Source organism: Hippopotamus amphibius, chromosome X (assembly GCF_030028045.1).
Source record: "Hippopotamus amphibius kiboko isolate mHipAmp2 chromosome X, mHipAmp2.hap2, whole genome shotgun sequence".
Taxonomy (NCBI): domain Eukaryota; kingdom Metazoa; phylum Chordata; class Mammalia; order Artiodactyla; family Hippopotamidae; genus Hippopotamus; species Hippopotamus amphibius.
The window spans coordinates 6,189,952-6,202,752 of NC_080203.1; positions in this window are offsets into that span (position 1 = coordinate 6,189,952).

The following is a 12,801-nucleotide window of genomic DNA, read 5'->3' on the forward strand; positions in this document are numbered from 1 at the left end:
GCAATGATGACAATGGCATTGATGGAAATGGGAAAATGCTGACACCGTCCTCTTGGCTCTCACACCCTGTGTGCAGCTCAGAAGCCACCCCTGCAGCTTGATCCTTCCTCTGGACTGTCGGAGTGATGGGCCCTTAACCCCAGGGCATGGCAAGACCTCAGCAGCACAGTCTTCCTGGGGCCCCAGGGCCCTTCCTCTTGGCTCAGCTGCTCTCTGTGCACAGGTTGCCTGGGCTTTAGAAGAGCAAGTAAGTTTGCACTAAGCTTTCCTGCTAGAGTCATGTTTTAGCTCCAGTCCGAGAACACTCCTGTCCCCAGTTCTGGAAAGGCCCCAGGGGCTCAAACTTGAGAGGTGCTCTTAAACATGGTAGCTCCCCATGGCCACCTCTGCACAACGCCTTCTCAAAGGAAAGAAACATGCTCTCCTACTGGAGTCCGTTCCAACGGTGCAGGGCTCCCTGGGGTAAATCTGTCTGTGCGGCCATTGGCATGTATGTCCAGGCCTGCGAGGCCTGCAGCTGTTGGCTCTGAGCCTCACAGTTATAGACTGACGCCCATCTAGCTAGAGATGCCCCCCATGAGCCCCCCCTTCACTGCCACGTTCACGTCACTAACGGGGCTGTTACTTGAAACCTGAATTCTTGTCGAAGTGATTTTGAGACTGGGAAGCTGAGGAGGGCTGGCCCTCTCAGCCACATGCCCACGGGGCAGGTAGGATAGGGGGTGCAGAGAAGACAAGCCTGGGAATCAAGAGACGTGGATTCAACGCTGCTGATGACTGAACATGACCTCCCCGGGCCTCAGGTTCCCCACCTGCAGAGTGACAACCACTGAGTATTCACTGTCCTGAGCCCTTGAGCACAGTCTACCTGATTCACTTTGCCCTGGAGACGCTTGCTTTGGTCCCGAAGACCTGAGTGAGAAAGGCAAGGGACAGTTCCACCCTGAGTGGGTAACAGAAGTCATCACATATTACAGAGCAAGCTGGCCAGCCCCAAGCTTCATCCAATGGGAAGGGAGTCACTTCCTGCTCTGTGAACAGACAGAGCACCCATGAGCGCAGTGAGCCAAAGGCATTGGCAGGCGGATTCTTAACCACTGCACCACTAGGGAAGTGCCAATTTCTGTTGTTTTAAACCACGCAGTTTGTGATAATTTGTTACAGTAACCAACAATAGGAAATACAAAGCTCTATTGGGGGCATAAAGAGAGACCTGGTAAATGGAGGAACATGCCTTGTTCTTAGATATGAAGATTCAATATTAAAAATACATCAGTTGTCTGTAAATTGATCTATAAATTCAATAAAATCTCAAAACTTCTAGGAGGATTCTTGGAACTGGTTAAAACTATTCAAAAGATCATCTAGGGACTTCCCTGGTGGTGTGGTGGTTAAGAATTCGCCTGCCAATGCAGGGGACACGGGTTTGGTCCCTGGTCCGAGAAGATCCCACATGTTGTGGAGCAACTAAGCCTGTGTGCCACAACTACTGAGCCTGTGCTCTAGAGCCTGTGAGCCATAACTACTGAGCCCGAGTGCCACAGATACTGAAGCCAATGTGCCTAGAGCCTGTGCTCCGCAACAAGAGAAGCCACCTCAATGAGAAACCCTTGCACCACAACAAAGAGTAACCCCTGCTCACTGCAACTAGAGAAAGCCTGTGCGTGGCAAGGAAGACCTGATGCAGCCAATAAATAAATAAATAAATAAATAAATGAAATAAAGTATCAAAAACTTAAAAAAAAGATTTATCCAAAAGATCACCTAGAAGAATGAGCATGTGGCAAGAATTTTCAGAAAGTAAAGCAATGAGGACAAACTCTCCCTGCTGGATAGAGAAGCATATTGTAAAGTTCTTGCACAGGAAAAAAAAACCCCAACAGATCAATTGATTAAAGCACAAAGCCCCCCAATATACCCAAGCATATATGCAAATTTAGTATATGATAAAGTTGATATTTCACATCAGTATTGAAAGGCTGCATTATTCCGTAAGTGGTGATGGGTATTACAAAATGGCTACTTAGAAAACCATGAAGTCAGATCTCCACCTCACTCCCCATGCTAAAATAATTGCCAGCTGTGTCTAAGATTTAAATGTTAAATATGAAACCACAGAAGTAGAAGAAGAATAAACACATGGAGTTTTTCTCATTATATAAGTTATAATTTGAGGTTTGGGGAGGTTTTTCCAAAGAGGACATAAAACCTTGAAGTCATACAGGAAAAGGCTATCAATTTGACTGCATATAAATGAAAAACTTTTAGGTGGAAAAATGCCATAAACAATATACAATATTTACTATATATAATAATTTATAATTATTATAAATGGTGTATATTATATAAAATATAAATATTATATACAATATGTAATATATTACATATAAAGCATATTATATTTTAAGTACATATTATATCTCAATGCTATATATTATATAGAATATTACATATACTAAATACATATGTTATATCTCAATGTGAGAATAACATTTCTAACAGATATGACCCAGGCTCTATAGCCCTCTCTACAATGAGCTCTTACAAATCCATAAGGAAGAGAACAAACATCCCAATAGAAAAATAGTCAAAGGCCCTGAAGAGTTCATTCCCCAAGAGAATAAATACAGATGGCCAATAAATACGTGGAAAGATACTATCACCAACAATCAAACAATGCCAAGAAAAGATCTTATTTTTCACCTAATTGCAAAGATTTAAAAGCTTGACTAAACTGGTGAATTTCTTGCGCTTTTAGTAGTGTAAATTGTTATATTTTTGAGGACTGTTTGGCAATGTGTATTAGCATGTATAATGTGCACAGCCTTTGACTCAGGAAGTCCATTTTGGGGAAGCTACAAGTATTAATATAGGAAGATACTCACGGTGTAGAGTGGAGATAAAGTGCTTTATAGAACAATGTTTATGATGCATAGACAGCAGTCTGCAGTACGTACACCGAATGTTAAGAATCATTATCCTTGGAAGATGAGATTTGGGTGTGATTTTTATTTTCTTTGTACTTTCAGTATTGTTTGCCGTTTTTAAATGACATGTCTGTTTTTTTCTGCAAAAACGATAAAGCTATTTTCAAAAAAAGAAATACAGAAGATGAAACATTAGCATAGAGCTTTGTAACAAAAGTGGTTGGCTGTTTAGGAACAGATATGGAGGCGGAAGGTATAGTCCCAAGAAGAGGCTCTCCCTCAAGGCCTGCCATGTGCTAGTTGGGTTGTTTTGGCAACTGAAAGGATAGGAATGGAACATTGCCCTCTTAGAGTCCCTGCAAGAGTTAAATGGGGGCTTCCTAGGTGGCACAGTGGTTGAGAATCCGCCTGCCAATGCCGGAGACATGGGGTCGATCCCTGCTCCATGAAGATCCCACATGCCATGGAGCAACCCTTCTCATGTGTGGCTGGTTTAATAATGTCCCCCCAATGATGTCCACGTCGCAATTCTCAGAACCTGTGAATATGCTACCTCGCATGGCAAAAGGGACTTTGCAAATGTGATTGACTTAAGGACCTTGAGATGGAGAGATCATCCTGGATTTTCTGGACTGGCCCTAAGTCACCCAGGGGCCCTTATAAGAGGGAGGCAGAGGGTCACAGTCAGAGAAAGAGATGTGATGAGAGAAGCAGAGGTAGGAATGATGTGTGGGACCATGAGCCAAAAATGTGGGTGGCCTCTAGAAGCTGGAAAAGGCAAATGACTGGATTCTCCCCTAGAGCCTCCCTAAGGAAAAAAGCCCTGCCAACCCATTTCAGTCTTCTGCCCTCCAAAATTGTAAGATAATAAATTTGTGTTGTTTTAAGCCACTAAGTTGGTGGTAATTTGTTACAGCAGCCACAGGAAATGAATACGTCATATGAGGAGAAAGAAGTCAATTTCCCTTGCATTACGTCCTTGTCTTAGTGCGTGAGGGAAGGGGATATATTCGATTCATCTTATGTGCCCCAGAGCCCCACACAGAACCTGGTCCTGACAAGAGCTCTTCAATCTGTTCTCTTCATTCTATGCTGGGGCCAGTGACCCTGTTCAGGCCCATGTCAGCTTTCTCCAGGACTATTCAAACAGCCTCCTCGTGGGCCTCCTGGCCTCATTGCCTCCATTTCAGAGCCATTGTGTACAAAGCCCGCAACATGATCTCTCTAACACATTAAGTCTGCCATGTCGCCCCTCTGCTCTTTAGTATTTAATGAGTCCCCAGTGCCACAAATCATTCCAATCCCATCTACATCTTCTGCCTTTTCTCTTGCTATTCACTGATACCTACTTTCACACATCAGCCATCCCAAACCTCTTGCTCTTCCCTTTCACCCTCCGTATCACCACACAAGCTGTCCCTTCTGCTTGGCAAACTCTTGCATCCTTTCTGCCTGGCCATTCTCAGCCATCCTTCAAACATCATCTTCGAAAGCCTTCCCCTACCCCACAGCTCTCTCTTGGAGTGTGTGTCTGGATTGTACCACAGGCACTGGTTCTGTGTCTGCCCCCATGTAACCATGAGCGATTAGTGGGAAGGGATAGTGGTTGTTTCATTTCTGCATCCCCAGAGCAGGAGCAAAGCAAATGCCTTCTGCATTGGTCCATTGCTGGTCTACTATTTGTCAAGAGGATTAGCATGGATTGAGTCCTGATACAATTCAACTTCACTTGGCATCAGCAAATGTATCACACCCTCTCTGTCTCTCCCATTGCCTCTCTAGCACCAGGCTTCAGGGGCTGATGGATTTATCTGAAAAGTCTCCCAGCCCCCCTCCCCCCATTTATTGATCTCAATCAGGCTACAATCATTACATCTGTTACCCAGCTCTGAACAACTACCATTAATAGTCCTTCTCTTTCCTCTCTTGTATTCTTTGCTTCAGCCCTGTCAGCCACATATATGTTGCTCTTTCCTTTTCAGTGCTTAGCCCATGCCATACTGATTATTTGTTTACCAGTCTGGGAGCCCCTGAATCTCTTATGTAACCCCACAGAAGCTTTCAGAAAATCAACTATCACAGCAAGAGAGTATGCCTAGCACAGAGCACAGTGCCTGGCACGTTGTAAGCACTTACTGCACAAACATCTATGAGGGCACTTCTCAAATGTGAGCATGCATCAGAATCATCCAAGGCTTGTTACAACACAAATTGTTGGGTGTCACCCCCAAAGATTCTGATTCAGTAAGTCTAGGGTGGGGCCCAAGAATTTGTATTTCTAACAAGTTTCTAGGTGATGGAGATGCTGTTGGTCCAGGGACCACATATTGAGAAATATTGGTCTTTGGAAAGAGTGTGAATGAGTATACAAAAGGGAACTTGTGAAATTAGAGTCACTGTACCACAGGAACTGTAGGACTCCTATTAGTTGGCAGGGAATACACATGGATGCTGGAAGCAGGAGGTGCTCATGCGGTAGAGAATGGGATTTTGAGGAATGCACACAGGGCAGGAAGTTCACGGGGCATGTGTAGAGAAGGAAAGGCAGGCTAAGGGGCAAGACACTGGGGGTCTGGTTGTGTGTGAATAAATTGGCATCTTATATCCACTGTATCCAGTGATGTTTGGCCAACTCATAGATTAGCTGCCGGCTTACCTGCTCCTTAATCCAGCTCTAACCACAAATTAAGAGCAGAAGTGGGTATAGGCAAGAAAAAGATAAATGCTAGTAAGAAAGTGACATCTAGGGTTGTTGGATTAGGTGAGCTAGGCCTAGCATCCTAGAGATCTGATAATGTGGGGAGGAGCAAATATAAGCAGAAATTTCCATAATAGCTAAATGGTTCTTTTTCATGTCTACTTGTTCTTGTTTCATTTATGCCTGGTTTGCTACAGGATTTCTTAGTTTTTTTTAAATAGATGTTATTTCTTTGAGGATCCTAAACACATCTTTTACTAAGTCATTTTCAGATTGCAGAATTATTTTCATTTTATCAGGTGTAAATTCATCTCCTGAGTGTTGATTTTTTAAGCTGACACTCCTAGTATTAGTGTTTGTGATGTGTTTTGAAATTTTGGTTCATCTTAGGTAGTAGTGCATTTTCAGCTTCTCTCTGCCCATATACCTTCCTGTTGCGCAGTCTTGCTAATGTCTCCACTTAGCACCCTAGAGCCCCCAGTCAAGAATCGGGTTGTTAAGTTGGTGGCTCAAGGCCTCCACCCTTCTGTGATTTGGAGAATGCCACTAGATTCACAGGCAGCTTGAGCCAGTTCCTGGCTGCTAGGTTGTGTTTGGTTCACCCTACATCACTAGGTTTGCAGCTTGATGTAAACCATAGCCCCAGTCAGAGGGGTGGTTGTGGTATTTATAAATGCTTTTATGAATGGGGAAGTGCCACCCTAGGATCTGATTTCAAGCAGTAAAATCCAGTCCCTTTTCATTACGCCACAGGAGCAGAACGCCTAGTTGTCTCAGTCTGCTTCTACATCCAGACCTCAGTTGGCCTGTGGCTTTATCCCTGCTTAACAGGTGTGTTTAAGCTCCATTTTTAGTTCACAGAGATACACATTTTATTTTTTTTAGTGCTGCTATGCCTTTTAAATTGTTTCTTTATACTATATACTGGCCATGTTTTGGCAGCAGTGTCTCAAACTGTAAACCTAAAACCTATCTTAACTAGTGGTCCAGATTCATTTAGCTCTCAAGAGTCCTTCACTGGTGTTGTTTGGACCTTGCACTGATTTTAAAAAATGCGAACTGCAGTAGTTGCCTATGGCTGCCATTGCATAATGACACAAATGGGGGTGGTTTAAAACAACAGAAATTTCTTCTCTCACATTTCTGGAGACTAGAAGTCTGAGATCAAGATGTTTGCTGGGCCATGCTCTCTTTGAAGGCTCTAGAGGAGGATTTTTCCTTTCCTCCTCCTGGCTTCTGGTGTTTTCTGGCAATCCTTGATGTTCCAATCTGCCTTCGTCTTCACATGGCATTCTCCCTGTGTCTGTGTCTCTGTTTTCTCTTCTTAGATGGACACTAGTTATTGGAGTAGGGCCTACCCTAATCCACTATGACCTCATCTTAATTTAAGTAATTACATTTACAAAGACCCTATTTCCAAATAAGGCAACATTCACCAGTTTAGGGTGGGCATGTATTTTTTTTTTTGGCGGGGTGGTGTGGGGGGGACTGTTCAACTCAGTACACTAAGCTATGGGCCAAGTGGCAAGCTAGGCTCCTGATTGAGGCAAGGAGATACTTGGCTCACCTCCTGATTCCCAGCTCTAGCAGAGGCCATTTGGCTCCCCCATTAAATGCTGTATTCAAAAGCGGGGCTGGGTTAGGGAATATGAAGCAGTCACCCAACCTTGCTTCAGTCAAAACACTGGAGTTCATGGTCCTTCTAACAGTAGATCAGTAGCATAATCTCCATATATAAAGGATTGCAAATGATTTCTGCTCCTTGAACCCTAATACTCTTGAGTCTTGAGCAAAGGGCTCAGGTCCAGAAGGACAAGCTTAGTTCTTTCAAGAGGTAACCTGGGAATTCACAGTTGGCAAAGGAAGTTCAGTAACGCTTCATTTACCTAGCATCGCTGGACTCTTTGTTCCTAAGATAAATGATCCCAAGTGGCTGAATCTCGTCTTTGGAATCTGCTTTGTACAATATTGCTGTCTCCTCGCTCATTGTCAGAGGCCATTTCTGATGTCTGGCAGCCTCATTTCTAGTAGCTCTGGTCCCCTGTTTCTAATTTGCTGCTTCTGTGTGCTACAGGCTGAGAGACTTGGCAGCAGAGCTTGATAGACATGTGGGTGTAACAGCCACAGACTGTGTGCAAATCCTGCAGAGCTCTCTGGTGAAGGAAGCGCAGGAAACTTAAGACGATGTCAGCTCTTCAGAGGCCTTTCTGAAGTTGATGACTTTCTGATTCTGTTAGGTCACCAGCTAAGTGACCTTGGAATAACTAAATTGTCACTGTACCCTGTAGACCCTGATCTTTGAAATCTGCAGGATTCAGACTTTAAGTTTGGACCCACACACCCATTTGTGCCACTGGAGGCCTGGAAAGTTCAGAGCTGTGTGGTTGAGGCCAGCCTACAGCTTGGGGGGGGGGGGTCTCTTTCTGATCACATGGCACTACACTGGGGGCTGGGACTATGGCGAAAGGGTGTCCCCAATCTCCCTACTGGCCTTGATGAGTCTTTTTTTTTTTTTTTAATTGAAGTATAGTTGATTTACAACATTGTGTTAGTTTCTCAGTCTGTAGGTTGTCTTTCCATTTTGTTTAAGGTTCCTTTGCTGTGCAAAAGCTTGTAAGTTTGATTAGGTCCCACTTATTTATTTTTGCTTTTATTTCTATTGCCTTGGGATACTGACCTAAGAAAACACTGGTACAATTTATGTCAGAGAATGTTTTGCCTATGTTCTCTTCTAGGAGGTTTATGGTGTCATGTCTTATATTTAAGTCTTTAAGCTATTTTGAGTTTATTTTTGTGTATGGTGTGAGGGTGTGTTCTAAGTTCATTGATTTACATGCAGCTGTCCAGCTCTCCCAACACCACTTGCTGAAGAGACTGTTTTTTCCCCATTGTATATTTTTGCCTCCTTTGTCAAAGATTAATTGTTCATAGGTGTGTGGGTTTATTTCTAGGCTCTCTATTCTGTTCTGTTGATCTATGTGTCTTTGTGCCAATACCATGCTTTTTTTTCCCCCATGCTGTTTTGATTACTGTAGCTTTGTAGTATTGTCTGAAGTCTGGGAGGGTTATGCCTCCAGCTTTGTTCTTTTTCTTCAGGATTGCTTTGGCAATTCTGGGTCTTTTGTGGTTCCATATAAATTTTAGGATTTTTTGTTCCAGTTCTGTGAAAAATGTCATGGGTAATTTGAAAGGGATTGCATTAAAGCTACAGACTGCTTTGTGCAGTATGGCCATTTAAACAATATTAATTCTTCCAATTCAAAAGTATGGGATATCTTTCCATTTGTTTGAATCATCTTCAGTTTCCTTTATCAATGTTTTATAGTTCTCAGCATATGTCTTTCTTGGTGAGTCTTATATTATGTTCACCTGGAGTGCAGGAGCATTTAAATTGGTTTCTGGATTTCTCACAAAAGGAATTTGCCCATGAATTGTTGCTGAATTGGTGTGTTTGTGAGGGGAAGAAGGGTGTAGGGTTTCTTACTCCATCATCTTACTGACGTTAGTCTGGCTATTAGCCTTCTCCTCATCCGTTTATTCAGCATCAAAAAATGCTTGTAGTTTCTTGTCTTTTCCCCCACTTTTCAGACACAGTAGCATAAGAAGCAAACATGTCTTCTGTTCCTGCTGAGAGATCGCTAATAAGCACTAGTTCTTAGCTCCATGGGATGCAGAATGAGTCAGTAATACAGCTGCAGTGTTTATGACAGTAGACAGATGTGATCAGCCCTTCCTCACTCTGCCTCTGGTCCCCTTTATCCAACTTCTAAGTCTCTCGAGGCTGTAGGCAGCAAACCTAAATTGGTAGCTCACTCCTCAGTAGACCCAGGCAGCAAGAAGTCCCCAAGCTCAGCATCTCACAAGTACTGGGAAGAACTAGGAATAACTGTGTTCTCTACCCTTTGAAGAGCTTCTTAAGGATCTTCAGAAAAAGAATGGAGGTCTTATTTCCTTCCCTCCTGCCTCTACACATCTTCCCCTTGCCCACTCACCACCCCAGTCAAGGTCTGAGCAAACAGATGGATAAGCAGCTACTTCTACAGAAGGGCAAACGTGAGGGTTCTGATATTGGGACCATATTGCTGTTCAGAATTTGGCAGCCTTTTCCACAGCAGTTTTGATGTTTTCAAAGTCATTTCCTGACTTTTAAAAATATGATCCCCATTTTAGAGAAGAAGAAATTAAGGCAGCAACTGAGGCAGAGAAGGAAAAAGATCCCTGTGTGAGTCAGCTGCTGAAGTAGGGACAGAGCCTTGGTTTCTGGCTTCCTTGAGTTCTTTCCATACCATGTGGGGTGCATTAATTGGGAGTGAGATATTCTGAAGATGGTGACAAGCGTGTCCACTACCCCTTAAATAGTCAGTCTGAGCGTCCTTGGTGCCTCCAGGAACATGGGTCTCCACTCTAAGCAAAGGGCTTGCTGGGATTATGGGGGACTGATGTTCTCATCATGGTTTGTCACTCAAGCTCTAGACCTTCAGTGAGTACACTTCCTGGGCCCAGCTCACTGACCATGTGTGGAAAGCAGGCCTGGAGAGGTTACCCGGGGCACAGCCAGGGTGAGAAGGCAATCCCTCTCCTTCTCTGGGTCACTCAAAGAGCACTTACATATTCTGACCCACTGTGGTTGCCTTTCTGAGCTTCACTCTCCTCATCTGTAGAGTGGACATAACATCCTCATCAACCACACTATAGAGGAGGTTAGGAGGCTCAGAGGTGATCAGGTATAAGTGTGTGATCTGTAATCTGTGAAGTAGCATCTGCATCTGACTTTGCTACTCAATCCTATTCATGGAGCAGCTATTGGAAGACAGGTGCCGAGTTAGGCATAGTATGTGAATCATCCCCAAGTAGGCCTCCAAGGACAAGTGACTTATCCAAAAATACACAGCTGTTCAGTGACAGAAATGAGATGAGAGCCTTTTCTGATCAGTCCCAGAGGCCTGGGATTGAGCTGGAGATCATATTGCTGTGTGCATAAGGCTGTTAGCATTGACACATTTAAAAAAGACTCAAGTTAAATTTGAATTTTAGATAAATAATGAAAAACATTAATGTAAGTATATATATACTTATACACAGTTATGTGAAAATATTATTTGTTTTTTATCTAAAATTCAAATTTAACCAGGCATCCTGTATTTTATTTGGCAACCATATGTGTATATGGAGTTGGCATTGCAGGGGCAGCAGGTGGGCAGGTTGTTTGTATATTTATTCTGAAGTGAGGGAGTCAGCAGGCCATACGCCAGGGAGAGAAATGATCTTCCCACTGAAGCAAGTCCCCACTGCTGTTCTCAACCTGGGGGCCACCAAGAACATATACAGACCTGATACTTTGTCCTGATGACAAACATTCGTGTAAAATTAAGGCTTTTCCCTTCCCCTTCCTGAATGTTCTCAAGACCCTATTTCCCCCCATTCATCTGGACTCCTTTGGGGTATTTAAAAGATATTTTATCAAGGATAAAAAGCATATTTTAAAAATAGATAAAGGTTTAAACTTCATAAGGACCTAATGTACAGCACAGGGAACTCTACTCAATATTTTGTAATGGCCTATATGGGAAAGAATCTAAAAAAGAGTGGATATAAGTATTTGTATAACAGATTTACTTTGCTATACACCTGAAACTAATGCAACATTGTAAATAAATTTTAACCCAATAAAAATTTTGTAAAAAAGTTTTAAATTTCAAGTCTATCTAAAGATAAGGCCTAGAATATTTGAAAAGCATTATAGACTTCTGCTTCTGGCCAAGATGGAATAACAAGGAATGAATTTACCCTCCTTCCTGAAACAATCAACAGACAAAATATTTTTTAAAAAGCCAATATTTTGCAAGATGCTGGACATCAGGGAATGAAAGACAGAGATGGGAAACAAATGAGGTGAACGCTACAGTGCCCCAATTTGTTGCCTAGAAGAGATTCCAGGCTGTAGAACAGGGAGGGAAAACCCTGGCAAGGAGATCAGTGTTTTCCCCTGAGTTGAGGAAACAGAGTGGGGAAGCTTAATTTCACAGGACAGAGTACTAGAGAGCTGAACATAGAAAGTGCTCCAGAAATCTGCTGTACTGAAAGTATTCAATAGAGTATTGATCATGCATGTGAGGGAACTACCTGAGGCCTAGAAAAGGAACATCCAAAGCAATTAGAAGAAACAGTGCCCAGCACTTATGCAACTCTGGAGATTATGCCTGTTCCCACCTGCCAGTCTGAAAAATCTCAGATTCACAGGGCATTGGGTAGAGCATACAATTAGTTCTTATTTCAGTATTGGGGGATGATTAGCCCGAGGCTGATAACTGCTCCAGTCCTGCCTAAGAAATCATAAAAGCAAACCTGAACAGTTCAAACTATTTTCAACTTAACTGTATCCCATAAGAAAGGTCAAGAATATTTATAGGAATACAAAAATATCTGGCACCTAATAAGGTAAAATGCACAGTGCTGGCATCCAACAGAAAATTACCAAGCATGCAAAAAACAAACAAACAAACAAACAAAACAAAACAGGAAAATATGACCCATAATGAGGAAATAAATCAATTGGAACCAATCCAGAATTGAAACAAATGTTAGGATTAGTAGATTAGAACATTAAAACAGTCATTATAACAGTGTTCCATTATGCTCAAAAGTTAAGTATAAACATGTGAGATATAAAAAGACCCAAATTGATTGTTTCTAGAGATGAAAACTATAATATCTGAGATGAAAAATACACTAGATGGGAATAATGGAAGATTAGACATTGTAGGATAAGAGATTAGTGAATTTGAAGACACAGTAATAGAAATCATCCAAATGGAACATAGAAAAGAGTACATAAAAAAGAACAAAGCTTTGCTGAGCTGTGGGAAAACTTTGAAGGCTCAAGATATGTGTAATTGGAGTCCCTGAAGAATAGAAAGGGGCAGAAAATCCATTTGAAGAAACACTGAATAAAATTTTCCCATATTTGAGAAGGGAGGGAATGCGGGGATATGTGTATAAAAACAGATGATTGAACCTGGTGTACCCCCAAAAAAAAATAAAAAAAAAATTTTCCCATATTTGAGGAATATTATAAGCACATAGATTCAAGAATTTCAGTGAACCCCAAGCACAAGAAACATGAAGGAACTATACCAAGGCATGTTAAAATCAAATTGCTCAAAAGTAGTGGTAATT